The following is a 24,056-nucleotide window of genomic DNA, read 5'->3' on the forward strand; positions in this document are numbered from 1 at the left end:
CACTACATGGCAAACGAGAGAGAGAAGAACAAAGGTCAACTTTTCCATCATTTGTAATGATTGCTCACCTGAGTTGTCCTAAAACCCAGATATTCAAGACAACATCTCAGAATTTAAAGCTGTAGACTTCTAACTCTTTCTGTCCAGGTCTATGTTGGACACTGAATCAGGGTTACAGTAAGATGGAACTGGTGGCAGTTGCTTGACAACAGCTGAAGAGTAATGAGAAGGTACCTACATGTTTACATGATTATATTCTTAATAACGTGTCCAATTTATATCATTCTCAAAGTGTTATATAACACAGATAACAGTGCATCGAGTTTTAAACAGCTGTGTAACAAAAACTCACCATTCTGCTTAGTGTCACTATTCCACTCTTGGAGTAATTTTCCTTCGTCCAAGAATGGTGTTTTTGCACTAATATTACAGATTCTGGCTATGTGATCATAAGCCCATTGAGTGTTCAACCTAGCCAGCCAAGGGAGGCCTTCCTCTGTGAGATCTTTATGGTTTGCTCTGTTCTTCAGGGTGGTACTAGGGTGTGTTGCTTGTTAGTCTTTGTCCTGCTGACTAAGCACCTACCATTGTGAGCAGTGAGGTGCACTTCTATTTGCTCAAGCCCCATAGTAGATGTTCTGTTTTACTGGGCTCCTCTAGAAGCTGGGACAGCATTTGTTGTGCCTTCTCTGTCCCATAGGCTTGGGGACCCTGGGAATCCTGGCTGTTTGCACCAAAGTGCCTTCAAAACTTCTTGCCGGAGCTCAATGATTTTTAAGCAAACATGAGTCCTGTATGCTTTCTCAACACACCTGAGTTTTTAAACTGAATGTCCAGATTAGGTTTTAAGATTTTATTTGCTTGTTTTAATATTTGTTAACTTTTCATGATTAGTTCTGATAGCAAAGGTATTGCATGTTCATTCTAGAAATTTATAGAAGTCTAACAGACTATAAAATATATCCTATCTTCTATCTCTACAAATTATGCCTTCATAATGACTGATTAAAAAAAAAAAAGGCCAAGTTCAAACAGAGAATACTCTGGCTCCTTGGAGGTTCTTCCTGGAATCTGGCAGCGTGGGAAAAATCAACCCCCAGGTGTTGGCCTCTGCCTCTTTTCTTTCTATACCTGACTCCACGTGCCCATCACTTAAGCCTAAGTAAGCATGTTCCACACTGTGAGGACTCACCCGGCAGGTCAGCAGCCCTGAAAACATGCTCTAAAACATTCAAGAAGGGAATTCTGGGTTCCAGGCACCTGGAGCTTGGTCTAGGGTGTGCACAGATTTAGGGTGGATATCTACCCATGGCCCTCTGCCCCTCTAGCTCTATCATAGGGTCATTGCTCATTGATGACATTTTTTGGGACCTGGCTAAGATATGTTGACATGAGGAGACAGATATTGGGTTGGTGCAAAAGTAATTGTGGTTTTTGACATTTCTTTTAATGGCAAAACCCACAATTACTTTTGCACCAATCTAATAGTTTGGGTTACTGGGATTTATTTATGTGGTTCTCAGTCATGTCATACTCTTGTGAGCATCCTTGGTATAGGAATGGCTTCCCTGGAGTACTCCTACTAACCACCAAACTGCCTGAACCCTCTACTGAGACATGAAGATGCAGCCCCAGAGGTAGGGTTATCATAGGAGTGTGTCCTGTAGCATCAGCATATGTGATAAGGGACAAAAAGTAAGAAGCCAGAAGCTAGTCAGGAGAAAGTGTTTCCATCTATCAGATGTGTATCATTATATGTGAAAGTTTCAGTTACATACATGTCTGGTCAAATAGAAGTTTTCTCCCGTCAGCATTATACCTGATTAAGCTGCACATCCAAGTATAAACGCACCATACATTCGCCCCCTTTTTGATGCAATAACACATTTGATAAAGCTAAAATAAATACCATTTTAACTGCCACTTGTAAAGACATTTTGGAATGTTCAATAAAGCAACCGTAAAATTGCCAGATCTTTATATGAACATATGTGACGTATATCTTCTTCTTTGCTAATTATTAAATTTATCTGTAAACACATATACACAGAGAGAGAGCAAGAGAGAGGAAGAGAGAGAGAGACAGAGAGACTGAAGACAAAAATTATGGGCCATTAAACAAAAGCAATATTGTGATCAACTATGGCAAAGACTGGCTTAGCTTTCCACTTTATTAAAAACTATATTACCAAATTGTTATGAGAGGAGATAATGAACAATTATGTAGCCAAAAAATGTAGGGGAAAGGGTATTTTCAAGTTGTCAATAAGTTAATTATTAAAAATATTATACATATACAAATTTGGATTTCATAACATTTGTACTATTTTCCAACTTTAAAAAAATCTGCAACGCACTGCGATTTCTTTTCTCACTTTAAGTAAATATTCAGTTAGGACCCAATTTTGCATTTTTCATTTTGCCTTTTTAAATTAGAGATTCCCTTTCCCAATAATCATATAAGCTCCAGGCTTCATCAATCTGCTTCTGCCTCTGGGTACAGGGTTGGAACAGATGAGCAAACGTGATGGTCCCAAACCTTGCAGGTGGGATTAAGGTCCAAAAGGCAGGATGACAACCAGAGAGTTTAAAGGGATAGGGAAAGATATTTTTAAAGTCAAATTAGAAGGCATGAACACTGCCTTCTAAAAGTCAATATATTCAGAGTAATTGGAGGAAAAAGTCAATGTGAACCAAGAAAATATTTGACTTATAAATATTTTAATAGAAATGTACTCTTCTTTCAAGTCCAAAAGTGAGCATCTTACTTTTTGTCCCTTATCACATATGCTGATGCTACAGGACACACTCCTGTGATAACCACACCTCTGGAGCTGCCTCTTCATGTATCAGTAGAGGATTCAGGCAGCTTGGTGGTTAGTAGGACTATTCCAGGGAAGCCATTCCTGTACCAAGAATGCTAGCAAGAGTATGAAGTGACTGAGAACCACATAAATAAAATCCCAGTTACTCAAATTACATGTATCCCCAGGTCAGCAACTCTTACCCAGGTCCCAATAATAAAATAAAATATTTGAGTACACATATCCTTAATTTAATGAATAAAACACAATTCATTTGTTATTTAGGGCCATTTACTGTATTTGTATGTAAATAGTTAATATATGGTCCTAAAACTCTAAACAAAAAGTGTGTGTGTGTGTGTGTGTGTGTATTTTAAGTAAGAGGTTATCAAAGCACAGACTCTAGATTCACTCCACATAGATGCAAATCCTCACTTAATTGCCTACCAACTGTGTGGCCTTGGTCAGGTAACTCATCTTCCTGGGCCTCAGCCTTCTCACTTGTATATTTCCTCAAACAGTAGCACCTGCCTCTTGGGGATTGTGAGCATTAAACGAGATAACACAGGTAGGTGGACAGCACGCCTGACCCAGAATAAGCACTAAATTCATGTTACCTCTAACTTGCTAATCAAACACTTTTCTTATAGACTATGATAAAATGAACTTCAGTCAAGCTGGAATAGGTTATTAGAAAACTTGAATCAGATGGTAGCCAGATAGGTTTGGCTGAGCAAATTGTTTTCTCCCCAGCCCAGTCACACAATGGCAGAAACTCCAACAGGTCATGCCGTGTTACACTGATGAGAGAACATGGCAAGGAGGATATTAAATTAGTCATGAATGTGGCAAGTGATTGATATCATTTGTAACCCTCTAGGATTTGTCGGCGTTGACATGCTGACCAATTTAAAGCATGACACTTACTCTCTCAGTCAGATGTTTGAATTCTAGATTTACGCTGAGCAACTTTCATCCACTGACAAAATACAAAAAAGAATTACAAGACAGAATAAATCCCTAAGTGGTTAATTGTCATGGCAATAAAACTAAAATAGATTTGTCACATGATCATAGTACAAGATTCTAAGTACTGCAACTGATATTCACAAATATATATTTGAGAACTTTCTGTTCTAATGCAATTATATTGCAAACTAGTAAGTTGTAGTAAGAGAACATTAGCATGTCTCCTCTTTATCTTTATAATCTATTCCTTTACTTGAAAAATTAGCTTTGGACCTACCATAATGGTGTTTTAGAAAAATAAATGATGAATACCAGTTTTATGTGAAAGGCTTGTTGTTTTTCAGCCTTAGACAACGTGGCTGTCTACAAAATAATACGATCATGCACTGAAATCTCTGAAAAGACTAACAGTCCCATAAGCTTTTATAGTTTTTTCAAAAATAACAATTTTCTATTAAAATACAAAAAAGAATGAATGGATAAAGATACTGTGGTACACACACACACACACACACACACACATATTCTGGAATATTATTCAGCCTTAGAAAAGAGGAGATTCAATATGGATGCACCTGAAAGACATTGAAGTAGTGTCAGACGCAGAAAGAAAAATACTGCATAATCTCACTTATAAAGAGAGAATAACACAGTGGTTACTGTGGTTGGGGTCAGGGTGGTGGGGAGGAAATAGGGAGATTTAGGTCAAAATAAGTAGTAGACAGATAGGATGAACTAGTCTAGAGATCTAATGTACAACAGGAGGACTAAAGTTAATAACAGTGTATTGTATTCAAGATTTTTGCTTAATGAGTAGATTATAGCTGCTCTTGCCACGGGAAGAGGTGGTGGGGAGAAGGAGTAACTATGTGAGATGATGAATGTGTTGACATGTTCCACTGTAGCCACCATTTAACTATATATGTATCTTATAACATCATGATGTAGCCTTAAATACACACAATAAAATTTATTTTAAAACATAAAATACAAAAGAAATTAATAGAAGTAATTTAAAACGTGTTCAAAAATAAAGAATAGACAAGAATTGGATAGTTCTTTTTAACATGTCTCATCCTCCGTAATAAGCTTACATAGAAAGTATTCTTTTCTTCAATGTTGAATCCCGAAATGTGGAGTAGATGGGCAGGTCCAGTATTACGTTTCCTAATTAAAGTATAGATCCCTAGTATTTTATGTGATTAATACTATTTCATCAAACATGTATTTTAAAGCTGCTGGGCACAAAGTGTCCATAATGCTACAGTTAAATTTTGTTTGCTTCAGTTACAGGCATAAATAGTAATAACCAACCCAGAAATAAATGCTGTAAAAAAGAATAGAGGAAGACTTCTGGTTAAAGATGGCTGTGACCATGTGTTGCCATCACTCTCTCCCAAAATTCTATTAAAATGCAGGAAGACATTAAAAAATTAATTTCAGCACACAGCAGCACTGGAAATCTGGAAACTCTAGCACCGGCAGACCAGAACAGAGAACAATTTCTTAAATATTTAACTGGAAGAAAGAAAACTGCAGCCACTTCAGTTCAAGGAGAGAACTTCTATTGACCCAGTGACATTCCCCAGGAGAAACTCATTATAGCAACTCCAAGAGTCTAGGAGGAGGCAGATGAGAGAGGCTGGCTAGTTAACAAATTAAGTGGCAATTTAAAAAAAAAATTAGGGCAGGCCGGGCACAGTGGCTCATGCCTGTAATCCCTGTACTTTTGGAGGCCGAGGTGGGTGGATCACCTGAGGTCAGGAATTCGAGACCAGACTGGCCAACATGATGAAACCCCGTCTCCACTAAAAACACAAAAAATTAGCTGGGCATGGTGGCGCATGCCTGTAATCCCAACTACTCAGGAGACTGAGGCAGGAGAATCACTTGAACCAGGGAGGCAGAGGTTGCAGTGAGCCGAGATCACGTCACTGCACTCCAGCCTGGGCAACAAAAGCAAAACTTGGTCTCAAAAAAAAAAGGTTAAGGCAGTTCAATAATCTTCGTGTTCTTGGATGTCATGTTTGGCTGTGGATTAAATTATGGAGGACAACTTTCTGATTTTAGAATTCTGACCTCAGAGATTCAACAATTAGTATGAGGCAGTAGAAACAAACAGCATTGTAACAAATGTATGGTCACTAAAAAATTTGTCTCCATACCCAGAAGAAAAATCACCTGTACTCCTAGGAAGGAAGAGACTTTCTGACTCTACTTAATGTCCTTTTCCTCCATCCAGCTATCAGAAAGCAGGGCTTCCTAAATCAGAACACAAATCCACAGCCAGACAGGAAGTTTCACTTGAGCTGAGGAAGTAACTCTTCCTAACAATATCGCTCAAATTAGATCATCTGTACTACAAACAGACCACACACACACAAAAAAAATCACCAAACGTGGAAAATTCTGGCATGAGACAATAGCAAACAGAAGAACTATACTCAGAGAACACAGAATTAGCACCAAAAACAAAAGAAAACTTTAAGTGCATTATTCTCTAAGAGATCTGTAAAATGATCACATTGATAAATTTAAAAAGAGCAGGCTACTATTTAAAAAAAAGCAGTGAGAACTCTTGTCAATTAACACAGATTACTAAAAAAAAAATAGACAATCTGAAGTGCAAAATGCATTTTTATACTGAAACAGAACTGCAACAGTGCTTAAGCATTGTTGGTCGCCTTCTATGAGAAAAAAAAAAAATAGCATGGAAGTGCCTGGGGCATGTTCAGGACAAGAAGCCATTTAGTTTGACTGCATTGGAGGTCACGAGCAGAGAGAGTGGTGGGAGATAGTGTCGGAATGTGGATTAGGGGATCACCAGGGAGAAACAGGTTGTCCCAGGGCTGGTGAAGAGTCAATGACTGGGAAATGCAGCAACAGAGAGAACAGGTACAAGGCAGCTGACCGTGTAAGCCTTGGCTGCCTTTATCTTCCTCTCATTCTGATGAGAGCTAATCCCAGGAGAGCCCACGAATACAACAGAAAACATCTGGCTGGATATTCGAGTGTAGGAGCAAGAGCAAACTGTTTTCTAGCAGCTGCAGTTCTCTGCAGGAAAGGAGCTAAGGATCCCGGGAAGCTGCCTGACCCACATTGGAAGGACCACTCCCATCCTTGGCTAAGTAACACTTCAGAGTAAGGAGCTAACTAGCACAGGCAAGGGTGCTCGCCTGTCTTCCAAAGGAATCCCATTCCACAGTATTCCTGCTTCCATAAACAAACACCCTACCCAAGCTAGACTTTTAGACTTTTTAAAACCTGTTTTTGTTAAGTTCTATTGGCATAGTGCATAAGTGGGGGAGATTTATCCTAGGATAACTGCTAGAGTTCTGTGGACAATAGAGGTGGCATTTACACTTGTGTCACTGGTGAACACAGTAACAACACTGCGTTGGCAAATGTGGCCGTGCAGGGAAAAAGCCTTGATTTGTAGCATTTGCCAACTTTTGTGGTACAAATAGTCCCACCATGGCCAATTTCCAGCTGCCAGTGTAATGCCACCACATGTGGTATTGGGAAGAGACGAACAGGTCAGATCCAATGCCCCACTGCATGTAGTGGTATCACTCCCATGATAACATTTGTCCTTCCAAAACAATCCCCACTACTCGCTGGGACTTTTTTGACTCTGGGTGAACCTGCAAAAATTCAAAGACACCTCAAGTGGATTGATCTTTCGCCCTGTTGAAAATTAGTCAGCTTCTTGCTGACACACTTTGAAACTTGCTTAATACCATTCCCACTGAAAGGAAACATAATCATTTAAACGAGTATGTAGGTGAGAATATGGATAAATGTGTAAGAGAATGGTCCATAGCAAACTCAGTTCAGAAACCTACAGAAATGACACAAAACAGGAGGGAAAAAAATCCCTCTCTGCTTCTGAAAAGCTGGAGACAAATCTGGACTCTATTCCACTATTTTCCCAGAGCTAGAAAGAAAGTAACTAGTTCATAAATTCCATCAGGAGCTTGGGGATTTTTGATGTAATGAGTTTTACAGTTTCAGAGGAGAATGCTTTGCTAATAATTATGTAACAGTAATTAAATCTGAAAAAGGCTGTACTCTAACTATGTTGATTTATTGCAGCTCCTACAAAGTACTCCTCGAGCGTGCATTGGAGTGTGGGCTGCCTCCCTCCAGTTTTCTTTAGATTCTCACAGAGCACTGGGTCACAGATGGTCTGAGCTGCTATATTTTCCCTATTAAATTCCTAATAATCTTTTTCTGAGGCTGAGTCATGGAAGCCTGGGGATTTCTCATTTTAATTAGAAGGTTTAAGGAGCTAACTCTGTTTGAAATTTTCTCCTAGGAGGGATGGGTGCAGGTGATCCCATTCAGAAGAATGACACAGTACCGGGGCCAGGACCACATTTCCATATTAGATTGCAGCTTGTTTGGCTCGACTCCTATTTCTGAGGTTGATGATGCATTGTCTGAATTTGAAGAATAAACTTCAGAAAACAGGGTTATTCGGAGATTATTCTTTTTGGGGACATTTTTGGCATTTGCTTCCCATTTCTACTTTGCATACAGAGAAGTGATTCAGGAATGTGAATTATTTATTATCCCAAAAGAAGTTTAAATCATACTGATTTGAGCCATAGTCACCAGTGAACAGATCTGGGGACCATTTGTCCTTCTTTATCCCTATTGTTTTCTTCCTTTGGCTCACTCTGACTTTATTTTTAAATATCTCAAATTCTGGGACAGCCTCATATTAAATATTATCTTCAGTTTTACTAGCAGAAGAATGTAAAAATGTATATGAACAGACAGAACACTATATTTAGAGTAATACCTATAATTTGTTGGGTAATCAGAGAGCAGCCTGCGGGATGAACCATGGGGCTGGGATAAAATTATCTTTTAGAGTTTACCAATGAGTTTGATCATTTGCAGGAAACCTGTTATGTAAAATGGAGTGTATGGTGCTAGGCACAGTTCTCTTGATATTATAATGTACAAAAAAGAAAATGCTTCTAATAGGGCAGCTGCTCAAGTTTCGCCTCCCCCAGTCACAGAGCTGGTTTCTCTGCTTTTGTAAGATAACGAGCACCTCATGCTTTGAATGTGGCACAATCCAGAGAAGTCAAACTGAACTGCTGCTACCTTTGTAGCCCCCTGTAGTTTTAACAGAAGCACGTACTTCAGAGCTGGCAGCAACTGCATTTTTATAAATCCAAAAAGTATAAGCAACATGGATGCGTCATTTTAAAAATCTATTTTGTAAATGTAGGATGCTGGCTTTTTAGTTAATTGTACCACAAGAAGATTTTTCCCCCTTTCACATGCTTTCTGTCTGTATTCTAAAATTCTCTGGCCCCTTCAGTTTCAGCAAATTGAGTCATTTCAAGGTTTGAAAAGTATCCTCGTTTGGGTATTACTAATCTTCAATGATTATTTTCATGGCTTCATATTGTTCATACATGTCTCAGAAAAGATTTTAGTCTTTACCGTCACAATTTAAAATATAAATATAAGCATAAAATATTTATATTTTAAATTATATATGGAATAAAAATGCATAAATATATATATACATCCCACTGTTAGGCTGTGTGACGTTTGCCATGTGTATAATGGAAATTAAATTGAGAAGGAATGTAATAGCTTCCACACTAAATTCTGCATCACATCAGAAGGTTGAAAAAGTAGAGACACGTGCAGCTTAAGAATGTTATACTAAAAACAATTTTAGTATAAAAAAATTTTTTTAAGGTATTTAAGGCTTTTCAATCTGTAAGCCCAAGCTGATGTTTCTCGAATGTACTGGCTACAGCCATATGTTTAATGGTTTCATTCGTGAAATGTGTGGACAAGTGGCTGAGGGCTGCCAGACTGCCGCTGTGTGAGCAGGCTGGCCTGTGTGATGGGTGTGGATGATACCATGATGGCATGGAAAGCCACCCACACCCCACCATTGTGTGTGGATCCAACCAGGTTCACTCCTAAAGGCCAGATTAAGGGAAGAGGGAGCAACCTTTTTACACCTTGTTCACAAAATGGCTGGCTAGGAGACTCAATCCTGTAGGAAATGGCCAAGTGAAAATGTATGTGGGTGTAGGGACCTAGAAAAAAATCCCAACTTGTGTAGCTTTACTCAAGTTCTTAGATGAAAGACAAAAGCTTTGTCTGAAACTTCCGAATCTCCTTGTACCAGGCCTCATCAAGTTAGAGAACATTCAGTCGGGGGAACAGTTAAGGGCACTATGGCTGCGGCCAGGTTCTTGAAGGAGTTAAACAAGAAAACGTATCAGACTTCTGATTAATGGCCAGGGACATTCCAAGCTGCTTTGCCTACCTCAGCAGTACATGGCTGGTGCAGCGGGGTAATATCTAATAACTAATCTTTGACACAAGAATTAAGTCATTTTGTAAGAAAGCAGATCATTAGAAGCCAAATTGAATTATAAGTAATACTATCTCTGTGGAGGATTGTAAATTAATTGGTTTTTAACAATAACATTTCTGTATTTTATTAAAGCAGCGTAAGAACTCGGTGAAGAAACGAATGTAGCAGATAAACAGGCCAGGTGCTGGTGATGCAAATGAAATAGATGACAGATGGTGAGTAGCACGCTCACTCACTGTGTGTGTATAATGGATAGAGGTAATCAAATTCCTTTGTGAATTGGCGACTTTCTTTACATCAAGAACTTTAACACAGGCTGGCGTACACTCCTCTCCGCCCCCTGCCCCTCAGCATGCACGTGTGCACGCACGCACACACCTCTCTGCTTACATGCACGTCCATCCTAATTATAGCCTATGCTACTATCAGAAAGATGGGCCATACCTCTATTTACATAACACCACACACAAATATCTTTTCACCAAATCAACCTGTATACACTAAACAACAGATTTCTCTGATGAGAACACCTCACTGAGGAAACAAAGCAACCTGTTTAGATTAAAGATGTTCCATTCAGTAAGAGAAGTGATACTTAGACCAAAAGGCTGGACTTCAATGGAAAAAAATTACCTTTGGCTATGACACTGAGTTTTCCACTAGCATCTTTAAAAAGTGATGAGCATTCTGATGGGTCTCCTTTTCACCCCCAAATCATGGTTATGGAGTCTCAAAACCCAGAGAAAATTCTCATCCAAGTCAACTATTAGTAGATTCTATGCAAATTGACTTTTCTCCTCCCCATTCTGGTATCAAAGAAGTTGCTTTATTTTACTGCTGCCTCTGATGAAGGGAAAAGTGTATTCAACCAATTCAAGGACACAAATTCATGTTCCATGTGAAATCCAGAAAAGAATTCCACCCAGGGTCATAACATATGAACACACAACTCTCTGAGAATTGCCTTGTACATGTTCAAATCTGTATTTCCGGTCCTTTATTGTGATCTTAGCTTTATTTCCATCTTTCTAACTGTTCACTGGACATTTCCACTTAGACGTTTAAATATTACTTTAGTATCAGTATGTCCAATATAATACTTATGTCATTCTTGCCCAAACCAGGTTCACATGGAAAGTCTCCTTTCTCTGACCTCCCTTTCCCTTGGACTTGAAATTCTGGAGATATTCTGGATGCTTCTCTGCTTTATACTTCATATGCAGTCAAAACACATAAGCTGTTTGACTTTTCTTCTAAACTGGCGTAACAATGATGATTTCCTCTCTGGTCCCATGGCTGGACCACTTCATCAACCTCCTGTGTGGTTTCTTCTCACTCTGCCTCTGACGTCTCCAGTGCTCCCTGTTCCCCTTCAGACAAATCATCCCTTCCCACTGCTTTCAAGGCTTTGTCTTTCCTACATCACTCAGTATTTCGCTGGCCCTCATACTTCTCCAGCCAGATTCACTTCCCACAGGCTCTCAAAGCATACCATTTGCTCCACGGGGGTCAGTCTCCCAGGCTGTGCAGTGCCATGTTTGTTCCGGGATAATCACCCATGTTCCATGCAGCTACTATGTCATGTTCCCTCAACCTCAGGACCTTTGGGCATGCTGTCTGTTTGCTTGCAATGTCCCCATCCCTTTCCTGCTCCCTAACCTTACGGAGGCCTGCTCAAGCTCCCTCCTCTGTGAAGACTTTCCCTAACCACTGCCTCAGAACCTCACAGTCAGGGACCTATTATTTAGTCCTTCTCAATCATTTGCAACTTTGAATTGTTCTCTGGTTGCTTCATATGTGATCACTGAGTGTGCCCAGATACACCAGGAGTCCGCTGAGATGACGGCTGCATGTTACACACATCTGTGTCTATTGCCACCTGCAAACACTGCCTAGTGCCTTTAAGCCACTGTGCCTGCTTTCTCACTGCACAGCAGGTACCAGGCACAGAGGCCTCTAGCATTCTTACTCTTCAGGAGCATTTCATCCTTGACTCAGACCCTTGCCCTTCTTCCCATGCCCTCAAAATTGGATTCTCACCGTGGTCCTCTCTGACTGCCTGCCCTCTTTGATTTCTGACTGGGACCCCTCCCTTACTTCAGCCACTTTTCTCCTCTTGGCCCTGGGGCCCATAATTTGCAGCCACCATTCTTTTTCCTTTGAGGAATGTTCTCAATTGATCTAATCTAATAATGCTGAGCAATATAGTAAGAACCTAACTAATGCATGTTCATGATGGATTATTTAGGGGAAAATACATTTTTTCTGTACTTTTTCGGCTATAGCACAAATTTACCAGATCATTCTAAACTATACTTTATTTGCCCTTTCTTTATATATACATATGCCTACCAGAACACCTCCACACACCAGGCCCTAAATTTGATTCCAAGGAGTTAAAATGGCATTTGCATTGCAGGATTCTGTGCTTAGGGCAGCACAAAGAACTAGACTTTGGTCTGGTGGTGCTAATTTTGTGTTGACGCTTCCTAAGGGAATAGTGTGCCTTTGGACTGTTTCTGATTTCCTATTAGATGGCATTAAAGGAAGTGTATTATATCCTGAACCTAAAAGGATCAGCTCTTTAATAAACTAAATTGACCTTTCTGCTTTTTTCCCCGAGGGGATTGGGGTCTTCCTCCTTTCCCTGAAGCCCCCTTTCTTCCCTGGCAACAAATTGATTTTGTGACTGTTTTGTTTGGCTTTTTTACATGACAACCACATATATGGTAAAGAGTAATGACCAAAAGTCAAACTCCTGGGCAACTGGGGATAGCCAGATGAGACAATAAATATAATTTGTTGAATTACTGAGGTAGCTCCTGTTCTGCTGGATGTGTGTTCAGCTTCAACATCTTGGCAAAGAGATGATGTCATCAGAGTCATAAGGGAAGTGGCAGACCACCTGTTAAGTGTCTAGTCACAAGTTAAATCCAGGAGCCCCGAGTTTGTATTCCTCTTTATTTATTTATTTATTTTTTGATACAGGGTCTCACTTTCTCACTCAGGCTGGAATGCAGTAGTGCAATGACAGCTCACTGCAGCCTTGACCTCCTGGCTCAAGTGATCCTCTCACCTCAGGTCCCCGAAGTAGCTGGGACTGCAGGTGCACACCACCAGGCCTGGCTAATTTTTTTGGTATTTTTTGTAGAGATTGGGTTTCACCATGTTGCCCAGACCCTTTAATTCGCATAATTCCCATTTGAAGCTCTACACTTTTCAATGAAAAGCTTTTTATTACCAAAGCTCCAGAAGACTTGATGTTTTAGTCCCTACCTATAATTCTGAATTTATCATGGTGCAAACTTCTGAAAATTGGCAGCCTTGCCCAGAGACAATTCAAACCCTAAAAATTCCTTAGCATGAATGAGGTTTATAAATATTCTAAATGAAAGATAGACTGGCACACATGTATAAGAGTAGCTGATATATTGGGAAATAAAGGAGTGATTTGACTATTCAGAACGTAAATCACCTTTCCTGTGACCAGTAGAAACCTAGATTCTGACTGATTGCAGCAGTAATACTCAGGTTTAGCACATTGAGCTCTCACTAAAAATTAAATTTACTTATATCCCCTAGATTTCCTCCCTCTCTGACAATTTTGGCCTTTCTTTTGCACAGGAGAAATTGTGCAACTGAGTTCCAGAGCCTCACCTTCCTAATGCATCTGTAAACAGCTGCAGCTCCCTGTTCAATATTGGCTGCAGCTGCCATAATACCCCAGAAGGACAGCCAAATGGAGAGAGTTCCCCTTAATTGCCTTGCCACCCCCGATTGAATTTATGTTTTGTTTTTAAGTAACATTTTGTTGCATTTGCATTACTGAAATTACCAGGTTACAGTAAACTATAATCCCAAATCAATGTCCCCCCAAAGAAAGCACACATGAACTTTATCACCAACAGCAAATTCAATTTTCGCATTACCTACTGACAATGAAGCTTGTGCCAGCAACACTTGCGGATTCTGGAAAAGTTCTCCAAACAAGAGGAAAACCACAAATCTTAGGTTTTAATGTCTCATAGCTTTGCTTTTAATTTAACTATTGGTTTTCACCTGTAGGTGAAAACTAATCTTTACATCTTTTGCTTTTGTTTCTAAAATCACATGACATGACACATAAAGATATTCCCAATTGGAATCTTCACACGTTGCTGGTGGGAATGCAAAATGGTGCAGCTACAGTGAAAAACAGCTTGGGAAATTCTTCAAAAAGTTAAATATAGAATTATCATATAATCCACCAATTCTACTCCTTGGTATGTATGCCCAAAAGAATTAAAAACCGGGATGTAAACACATACACCAATGTTCATTAACAGCATTATTCATGGTAGCCAAAAAGTGTTCATAGACAGATAAATGAATAAAATGTGGTATAGACATACACTGTGCCATAAAAATGGAATATTACTTAACCACAAAAAGGAAGGAAATTATGAGTCACACTACAACATGGAAGAACCTTGAAAATGTTAGGCTAAGTGAAATAAGCCAACACAAAAGAATATTGTAAGATTCCACCTAATATGAAGTATCTAGAAAGGGCAAATTCATAAAGACAGGAAGTAGAATGGAGGTTACTAGGGGCCAAAGGGATAGGGCAATGGGGAGTTATTGTTTATGAGTACCGAGTTTCTAAGAAGATAAAAAAAATTCTGGAAATAGAGAATGGCGAAAGGTATGCAACATTGCAAATGTACTCAATGATGCTGAATTGGAGACTCAAAACTGGTTAAAATGGTAAATGTTATGTTTTGCATATGTTAACGCAACAAAAAAATTACTCCCAACCATCTAGAGTTTAAAATTGTATTATACATTTTGATATGAATCCTAACAAATTGAGAAATAAAAAGGGCTAAAGTATAAGGTTCAAGGCAACAAGACATTTTTGTCTACAAATTTCTAAAGTCTTTGTCAAAGATAAAACTAGAAAGAGCACTCAACTCTGTAACAATATGAGGGATGCCTATAAGAAACAATTATACCTCTTATATAAAAATGAAAAAAATCCATTTGATTTCTCCTAGCAATGATGGATGCGCTCGACTCATCTCACCTTGGGGAAAACCAAGTGGAAGACAGTTTGTCCAGAAAACAATTTGTTCCCCTCCTTCTCACTTCCATTGTACTTCATTCCTGGGCATTGGGAGAGGGATTCTAAACCTTAAGGAAGTTTAGAATTATCATACGAAGCATACAGTCCCACCCCTTAAAAACTGTGCCCATTCTGGCTGGGCGCGGTGCCTCACGCCTGTAATCCCAGCACTTTGGGAGGCTGAGGCGGGCAGATCACGAGGTCAGGAGATTGAGACCATCCTGGCTAACACCGTGAAACCCCGTCTCTACTAAAAATACAAAAAATTAGCCGGGCGTGATGGCGGGCGCCTGTAGTCCCAGCTACTCGGGAGGCTGAGGCAGGAGAATGGAGTGAACCTGGGAGGCGGAGCTTGCAGTGAGCCGAGATCCTGCCACTGCACTCCAGCCTGGGCGACAGAGCGAGACTCCGTCTCAAAAAAACAAAAAACAAAAACAAAACAAAACAAAACTGTGCCCATTCTATGAGGAAGCCTGTTTACCTGTTCTGCCCACTTTAAGGTATTTTGACAAGTAACAGTTGTTAACAAAGGTAACTAAATCAGGCCTACCTGAGTTCTTTAACTTGAAGCTTTACAACTGGTTCTCAGACTTTAGCTGTATTCGAGTCATCCAGAGCGCTTGTTAAAAAGCAGAGCCAATGGGCCCCACCTGCCGATGTTTCTGATTAAGTAGGTCTAGCGTGGGGTTAGAGAATGAGCATTCTAACCAGCGTTCAGGCAGAAGCATATGCTGTTGGCTCAGGGACTGCACGTTGAGAACCACTGCTTTAGAAATGTAACGCGGGAATGTAAAAGACAGACTAAAGTCAAATGACAGGATGGATTCTCTAACTAAATATATATATGGGCATGATAGAAATAATGAACAGTTTAAATTTTAGCATGGGTAGGGGATTAACTGTTTACCTTAGACTTTAGGCCTAAAACTTATGGATAAAAAGAAGGGTATTCTGATCTGGTCCTGTTTTGTGTGTGTGTGTGTGTGTGTGTGTGTGTGTGTGATGGAGCGTCTCTTGGCAACGCAGGCTGAAGTATAATGGCGTGACCTCGGCTAACTGCAACCTCTGCCTTCCGGGTTCAAGCGATTCTCCTGCCTCAGCCTCTGGAGTAGCTAGGATTAGAGTCACGCGCCACCACACCTGGCTAATTTTTGTATTTTTAATAGAGACAGGGTTTCACCATGTTGGCCAGGCCTGCGTCGAACTCCTGACCTCACGTGATCCGCCTGCCTCAGCCTCCTATAGTGCTGGGATTACAGGAGTGAGCTACCACTCCCGGCCCCTCAACTGTCTTTCTAATATAATATTTGATATATTCTACAGAATATCTGTAACCTATATGTAAATTACATAGAAAAATTATACAAACACCTGTGACCACTTCCCAGCCAAGAACCAGAACATAATCAACAACTTACATCCACCTATGTGCTTTTTTTCTCTCCCATTCCAAGTCTGGTCCCTCATTAAAAGGTAACCACTATCCTATTTTTATATATTTTTTACTTCCTTTTGCACATTTTTGAGATTTATAAAAATGCCACTATACTATATATAGTTCTAAGTACTGTTCCAGGCAGGATTTCCTTCTAGACATTTCTCAGCAAATTTACATATTTTTCTGAATCCCAAATTCTGAGAAAAGTCAGTCAGAAAAAAATTTCTTTAAATGAGGAAAAGTACTAGAATTAGTACCTAGAGTTGATACAGCTTTGAAGGAATCTAACTGATGTCAAGTCGAAAGCAAGAGCAGGAAGAGTTGGAAAATGGAATAAAATATTAAGGTTGACTTTTCTAGGAACCAGGACAGTAGCATCATGGAGAGAAGGATTGTGATCTGATAAGTCAGCCTTGCTTCCAGCAGTTCTCATATCCTAACTATGTGTTCCTGGTCCTGACTGCTCCTAACAGTGAATCATTCTCACAAATAAAATAGATATTAATGAGTTTATAGACATGGTGTACTTTGTATAAATCCTTTGAGTAGTGTTTCAAGGAATAACAAGTTCTGAATGCAAGATCAGTTCTTAACAATGTGAACACATGGACACAGGGAGGGAAACAACACACAATGGGCCCTGTTTGTGGGTGGGGAGGGAGAGCATCAAGAGAAATAGCTAATGCACGCTAGGCTTAATAGCTAGGTGATGGGTTGATAGGTGCACCAAGTCACCAGGGCGCACATTTACCTATGTAACAAACCTGCACGTCCTGCATATGTGCCCCAGAACTTAAAATAAAAGATCAGTTCTTAAACAGACAGTTTCAACATGTGATTCCTTGAAGTGCTGTTACATTGCTGGGAGATTGAATATTAAATTATTCCCATGCTATGCATAATTTCTGCTGGTGTTTTTCATTGTTTGGATATTTGCTTTAGGGTACACTTCTTGGTAAATACTACTAATCAGTATATTTTATTTACTAAACAAACATTTTAGATATCCATAATAACAAATAAAATATGAAATAACAAATGAAGAGTTGGCAGTATTTTCAGACTAAATATGATTTCAGGAATTTCTGAGAATTCCTGGGAATTCTGAACTCTCATGTCTGAATCCCAGAGTTTACTATAAGGATTTGAAAACACTGAGAAACTTGCTTTTTTTCACTATATATTATAATTCTATCAATGTTGTTTAATAAATGTACCTTATTTTCCCTGCAATATAATATTCTACTAGGTTAATATACTACAGTTGATGTATCCAAACTATCAATAGACATCTGAGATTTTTTCCTTACTTTTGTGAAAATGAAGATTTCTGCTATAAATCATTTTTCTGGCACATATTTCTTGCTGCATTTGTGCAAGAGATGATTTCTCTAGGGAATACAACTTTTTAAGATAATGACAAATTTACTTCCAAAGTGATTGCACAAATTTATTCTTTGCTACCATTATGTAAGAGGTGATGCTGCTGTACATCCTCTCTGACACTTGAAATTATTAGACATCATTTCTCATTGTTATAAAATTTCCAATTGTTATTGTAAAATAAAAACAGAGGCAAGCCATTAAGAATCCCAGTGCCAGTTGAAGAGTAAAATGTTGAGAGAGTATCCAGTAAGTTCTTTAACAAGAACAATAAGATACAAATATGTTAGGCAATTGATAAAGCAAACAAAATCTCATTACAGATGTTAAGTAAATACAATAGTGCATTCTTGTACAAAAAACATCTGCTAAACTAAGAAACTTTCAGCTCATCTACAAGAGTTTTTATCACCTTTCTTTGTTAAAAGTAAACAAACATAAGACCAGATTTCCATCTGGCTACACTAAAATCACCAAGTTGCCATACAGTATATAAAAAAATATTATATGGAATTTCAAAATAAATATTTGATTGCTATAGTATAATATACATAAGACATATGTTAGTCACACTTCTGTACACTGGAAACTTTACATTGTAAATGTTAGAAATAGAATTGCCACAAAGGGAGTTAATTTTAACACATTATGTACAGTGGACTGGGTGCAGCTATGGCTGCAATTAAGGTGTCAGTAAAGCCTAGGGTCTCATCTGAAGACTCAGCTAGGGAAGTATCTGCTTCTAAGCCTCTGTGGTTGTTGGTAGGATTAATTCCCTCATAGGCTGTTGGACTGAGGGTCTCGGTTCCTTGCTGGCTCTTGGCCAAAGGCTATCTTCTGTTCCTTGCCAGGTGGATCTCTTCAACATGGCAGCTTGCTTCATCAAAGCATGCAAGCCAAGAAAGCAATAGAGAGAATCAGGTAACAAGATCATGAGACTTTATAACCCAATCACAAAAGTAACATCCTATTCTCTTTTCTATATTGGTAGTACAAATAAACAAGCTGTTAGGCATCCTAATTTTGGCAAACAAGTTAGTAACAATATCTCATTGTGATACTAATTTGCATCTCCCCAATTACTAATGAGGTCAAGCATCCTCTCATAGCTCTATTCACCATTTTTCCTTTTGTGTAAAATGATTTTTAATGTGTTTTTTACTTTTTTCTCAATGGTTTGTGGAAATACATACATACACATATAATATTACTTTGTTAATTAAATGTGTTTCATATTTCTGGATATATGAATTGTATTTCCACTTTATATTGTTTATGAATAAATTTTTAATTTTAATGTAGACACTATTTTTGTGCTTTATTTAAAAAATTTTTTCCTATACTGAGGTCAAAAAGATAATGTTAGATTTGTTCTTCTAAACTTTTTATTGTTGTGCTTTTCATACATATATAAATTCAATAATTGGTTTTTGTACATGGTGTGAAGTAGGATTTATTTTCACTATTTTTCTGCAAAAAACATTCTGCTACCATTTATTGAATGAAATGCTCTGTCCTTTTCCCAACAATCTAAAACACTCCCCCATCGTATATCAAAGCTTGACGTGTATGTGAGTCTATTTCTGCGCTCCCTCGTCTGTCCAATTACTCAGTTTGTCTATTCCTGTATAAATACTATAATGTTGTAATTACATGGTTTTATAATAAATCTTGATATCAAGAACAGTAAGATTTTCTTCTCATCTCCTATAATATTTTGATTCTTCCGGACTCTATGGTCGTTCATATAAATTTTAGAATCAACCTCTGAGATTTCATGAAAAATCCTCTTAAGAGTTTGATTGGAAATTAATTTATTTGGAAATAATTAGCATTTATACTATATTGGGTCATCCTATCTATGAACATGGACTACCTCACTATTTACTTGTCCTTGTTCAGTGCATCTTACCAAAGTTTTACAGTTTTCTTCATATAGGACATGCCTACATTGTGTTAGGTTTATTGACTTATAGTTTGATGATGTTGTTAATGTACATCAAACCTTTCTTTTATTGAATTTTTAAACTGTGGTTAGAATTCATTATTTTTTAATTTTCCCCCAGTAAAAGCAAGCTGCCATGTTGTGAGCTACCCTGTGAAAAGACAAGGAACTGAGGCCTCTAGCCAATAGCCAGGAAGAAACTAAGGCGGGCCCACAGCCAATGAGTTAGCTTGGAAGAGGATCCTACCTGGGTTAAGTTTTGAGATGACTACAAACTTGTGAGAGATACTGAGCCAGAGGACCCAGGTAAGCTTTCCTGGATTCCTGACCTATAAAAACTGTGATGTAATAAATGTTGTTCTAAACTCCTAAATTTTGGGGTAATATGTTATGCAGCAATGGATAACTAATACACATATAATGGGAAAAAAAGAGACTAAAAGCATAACATTTCTAGAGAGATTTTGAAACATCACAACTTCAATTATTGTTTCCAATAAGGGGCTAACTCCTACTATTTCAGGCATTAATCAGAGTGGTAGGGAAGGTCCATTTGGTGATAAGAGATGATTGGTAAAAATGAGAAAACACTGAATTACCATTCTGCAAGAAAACACATCTATTAACTTTTAATTAAATCAATAAGCATTTATAAGACACCTACAATTTGTGCAGCAATGTTTTAGATGACAAAATGAAAACAACATAATTAAAAGATAGGCCCTGCCGTTGATTGAACTAGAGTCTATCTATGCATAAACTACTCACTGAGATTATGCAAGGCAGGTTTCGAAGCCATTTTCATTCTTCCAGACCATCTGGATATCTCACTCAGAAGCTCCAAATGGACAACACAGCTTCTAAAATTTGGTTAGCTTACTTCTAGAAATTAGTTTATGTAATAGGAGGAGCAGCAATTAAACACCAGCATCTGGCAATATCACTGTAAGATGGTAGCATAAACATAGATGGAAGGGAATCAATTTTCCAGCTTATTTTAAAAATAACCATGAAAATACACAAATAGAAGAATATTTGAGACAATCATTAATTAACAAAGACTTCTTGAGCACCCACTGTGTGCTGGGGACTGTGTTATGCACAGCATAACACAAGAGAATGAATTAGACATGGTCCCTGTCTCCACTCAGTTTATCCCGTGGTGAAAGATATACAAATAAATTATAACCACATATGATGATGCATCTGATGAGGGAAAATATAGCATGGGGAGGATCGCTTCCGTGCAGAAGTTTAATGTAAGCTGTGACCTGAAGGAAGAAGAGAATTGAGAACATTTCTAGTGGAGGAAGCAGCATTCCCAAAGGCCTGGAGATGAAGAACGTGGCCTTCAAAGAACAGAAAGACCAGTGTGGCTGGAGTGCTGGGAGTCTGCTGGAGGGGAGGGTGAACAGAGCCCTGTAGCCAGCTGAGAATTTTGTATGTTATGTGAAATGCAATAGGAAGCCTTGAAGGAATGTAATTAGGGGAGTGACCTGGTCTGATTTACACTGTTAATAGATCACTCTAGCTATTGTGTGGGTGGGAAAAAGATGGGAGAGCAGCAGTGGAAGCTGGCACTGACCTCTGGATTTCATAAACAATGGTTCCTTTTGTCTGTCCTGCATTTATCTTACCTTTGCTCCCATTATGTTCTGGTTCTTGTTTTTTTCTTCCACATTCTGAAAGAATGTACAGAACTCATCTTCCGATGAGCCACTTCAGTTTTCTGAATTACCCAATTTTCTGTCTCTATTACAGTTGAAAATTGTTCAATTGTGCTTTTTGTCTTAACAGTTTCAAATCTCAAAACTGCATTTTCTGTGCAGTTTCAAATTTCAAAACTGCATTCTCTTCATGTCTGTTGTATCTAGTTCCATGGGTGCATGGAACTAGATAAAAAAAATTTTATCTTTTAAAAAATTTTATTTTTTTTGCCCTTATTTACAAAATGTAGGCATGTTCACATTTGGAAAAAATAGGAAGTGCAGATAAGCAAAAGGAAGAAAATAAAAATATAGTTTTAATTGCACACTTCACAGATCATTAGTGTGTGCATATGTGATTGTAAGTTTTGCCCCCTTTTATTGCCTGTCTTCTTTCACTTAAAATACATCATGAAAATCTTTCCATACGAACATGCATCCCCAACATATTTTAAAGCAGAATAATGTTTGTGTGTCTATGCTTGTCATTTCAAGCAATATCTTCTTTTCCTACTTATCCCTGAAATGTCGCTGTTTCCCAGGGATCTTTTGGGGACTCTTCCTTCTTTTCACTGTACGTAATGTCCTTGAGAGAGTTTCTCTATTCTCATGGCTTCAAGGATCACTTCAAATAAATGATGCAAATCACTAAACTACACTTCTAGCCCAAACAATTTTCTACTTAACTTCAGGCCCATACTTAGCCAAATACCTAATATATCCATTAGATATCCAACAGTACTGTTTCTCAAATGGTAATGCATATTAAAATCACCTGGAAGCTTGTTAAAACATAGATTGCTGGACCCTGCCCCCAGAATTTTTGATTTAGTGCCTCTAAAATGAAACACAAAGATCTGCTTTCCTACCAGGTTCCTAGGTGATGCCAATAATGTCAAGGGGACCACACTTTGAGAACCACTGTCTTATAGTTACCTCAAATACAAGAGTACTCTAAGTGGTAATCACCCTCTTTATCCCCACAGCCTGTCACCCTTACTTTTAACATTTATTATAGCATGAAATTCAAATAGAAAAGTGTTCATATCATACATATTCTGCTCAGTGTATTTTTCATAAAGTGAATATTCATGTGTAAGCAGTACCTAGATCAAGAAATAGAACATGGCCGACGCCCTCAACAGCCACCTCATGACCTATTACTGTTGCTAACCCTGTCTACCAAACTGATTTCAGACTCCATAGCTTGGTTTTGCCTAGTGCTGTGCTTATGGAAACTGCATTGCACACTGTGTGCTTGCTTGTGTCTGCCTTCCTTCACTCTCCCTATTATTACACTGTGATGTCCATTTCATCCTCATTTGTGTCTCTCAGTCACACAGCTAGAAAGGTTAGGCACATTCTAGTCTCCCTACTTTCACATCCAATCTATGACCCAGTCTAGCAACTCCAACTTCTAGTTATGTTTTCAACTCATCTCTATAATTAAAGTCTCAAAAAGGATTCTTATTACCTCTTACGGGAACCATGAAGATATTCTCTCAACCTGTTTTCCTGCCTCCTTTCTCTTGGTCTGTCCACTTTGGTGCCAATTTGGTCATTTAAAATGGAAACTTGACACTCTCTTTTACTTCAAAGTAAAAATCAAGAACCAGGTTTTCAAATGCCACCACTTCTTTTTCTTTCTTCATGCAGTTATTCTTTCTTACTGTAGATGGGGATTCTCCACAGGGCAGAAAGCAACATTGATTGCAAGCTAAAAATTTTACCTCTCTCTTCCTCCTCTACTCAGGAGGACTGATTTGCATCCTTTAGTTCAGTTAAAAAAAAAAAAATCCTGAAGAAGAATTTTGATGAATTCAGCCTGGCTCAGGTGATCAACTCTGGATGGCCAGCAGGGATCAAGGCCTAAAAGCACAGGCACAACCACAGGAAACCCATATCACAGGTGGCATCCCCAATGCCTGCAACCCACCCTGAGACCTATACCACCCCATGTAACTGGAGTTCCTAAAGGATGAATTTGACTAGACAGACAGAAACAACTTCCATAAATAACAGGAAAGATGAGGAAAAACTTGAGTCATCAGATCTAAAAGGTTCGGGTAAGAATATTGAAAATGCACTTTAGCCATGTCATAATGACATTTCCAAATTCCAAGGACAATTAACAAGCAAACTAGAAGAGCACTGCACTAAATACTGGGATAAGTTGTAAGGAAACAGGAATTTTATCTTAGAATTCTGTACTCAGATGGTTGTTCATATAAGAAAGAAAGTATGACATTTTTGGACATTCAAAGACTGAAAATATGCCACCTATGTCCATTTTCAGTGGATTAAAAAAAAGAAAAGCACTAGGGAAAATTATTGACTGTAGTGAAA

The sequence above is a fragment of the Pongo pygmaeus genome, chromosome 6 (assembly GCF_028885625.2).
Source record: "Pongo pygmaeus isolate AG05252 chromosome 6, NHGRI_mPonPyg2-v2.0_pri, whole genome shotgun sequence".
NCBI classification, from domain to species: domain Eukaryota; kingdom Metazoa; phylum Chordata; class Mammalia; order Primates; family Hominidae; genus Pongo; species Pongo pygmaeus.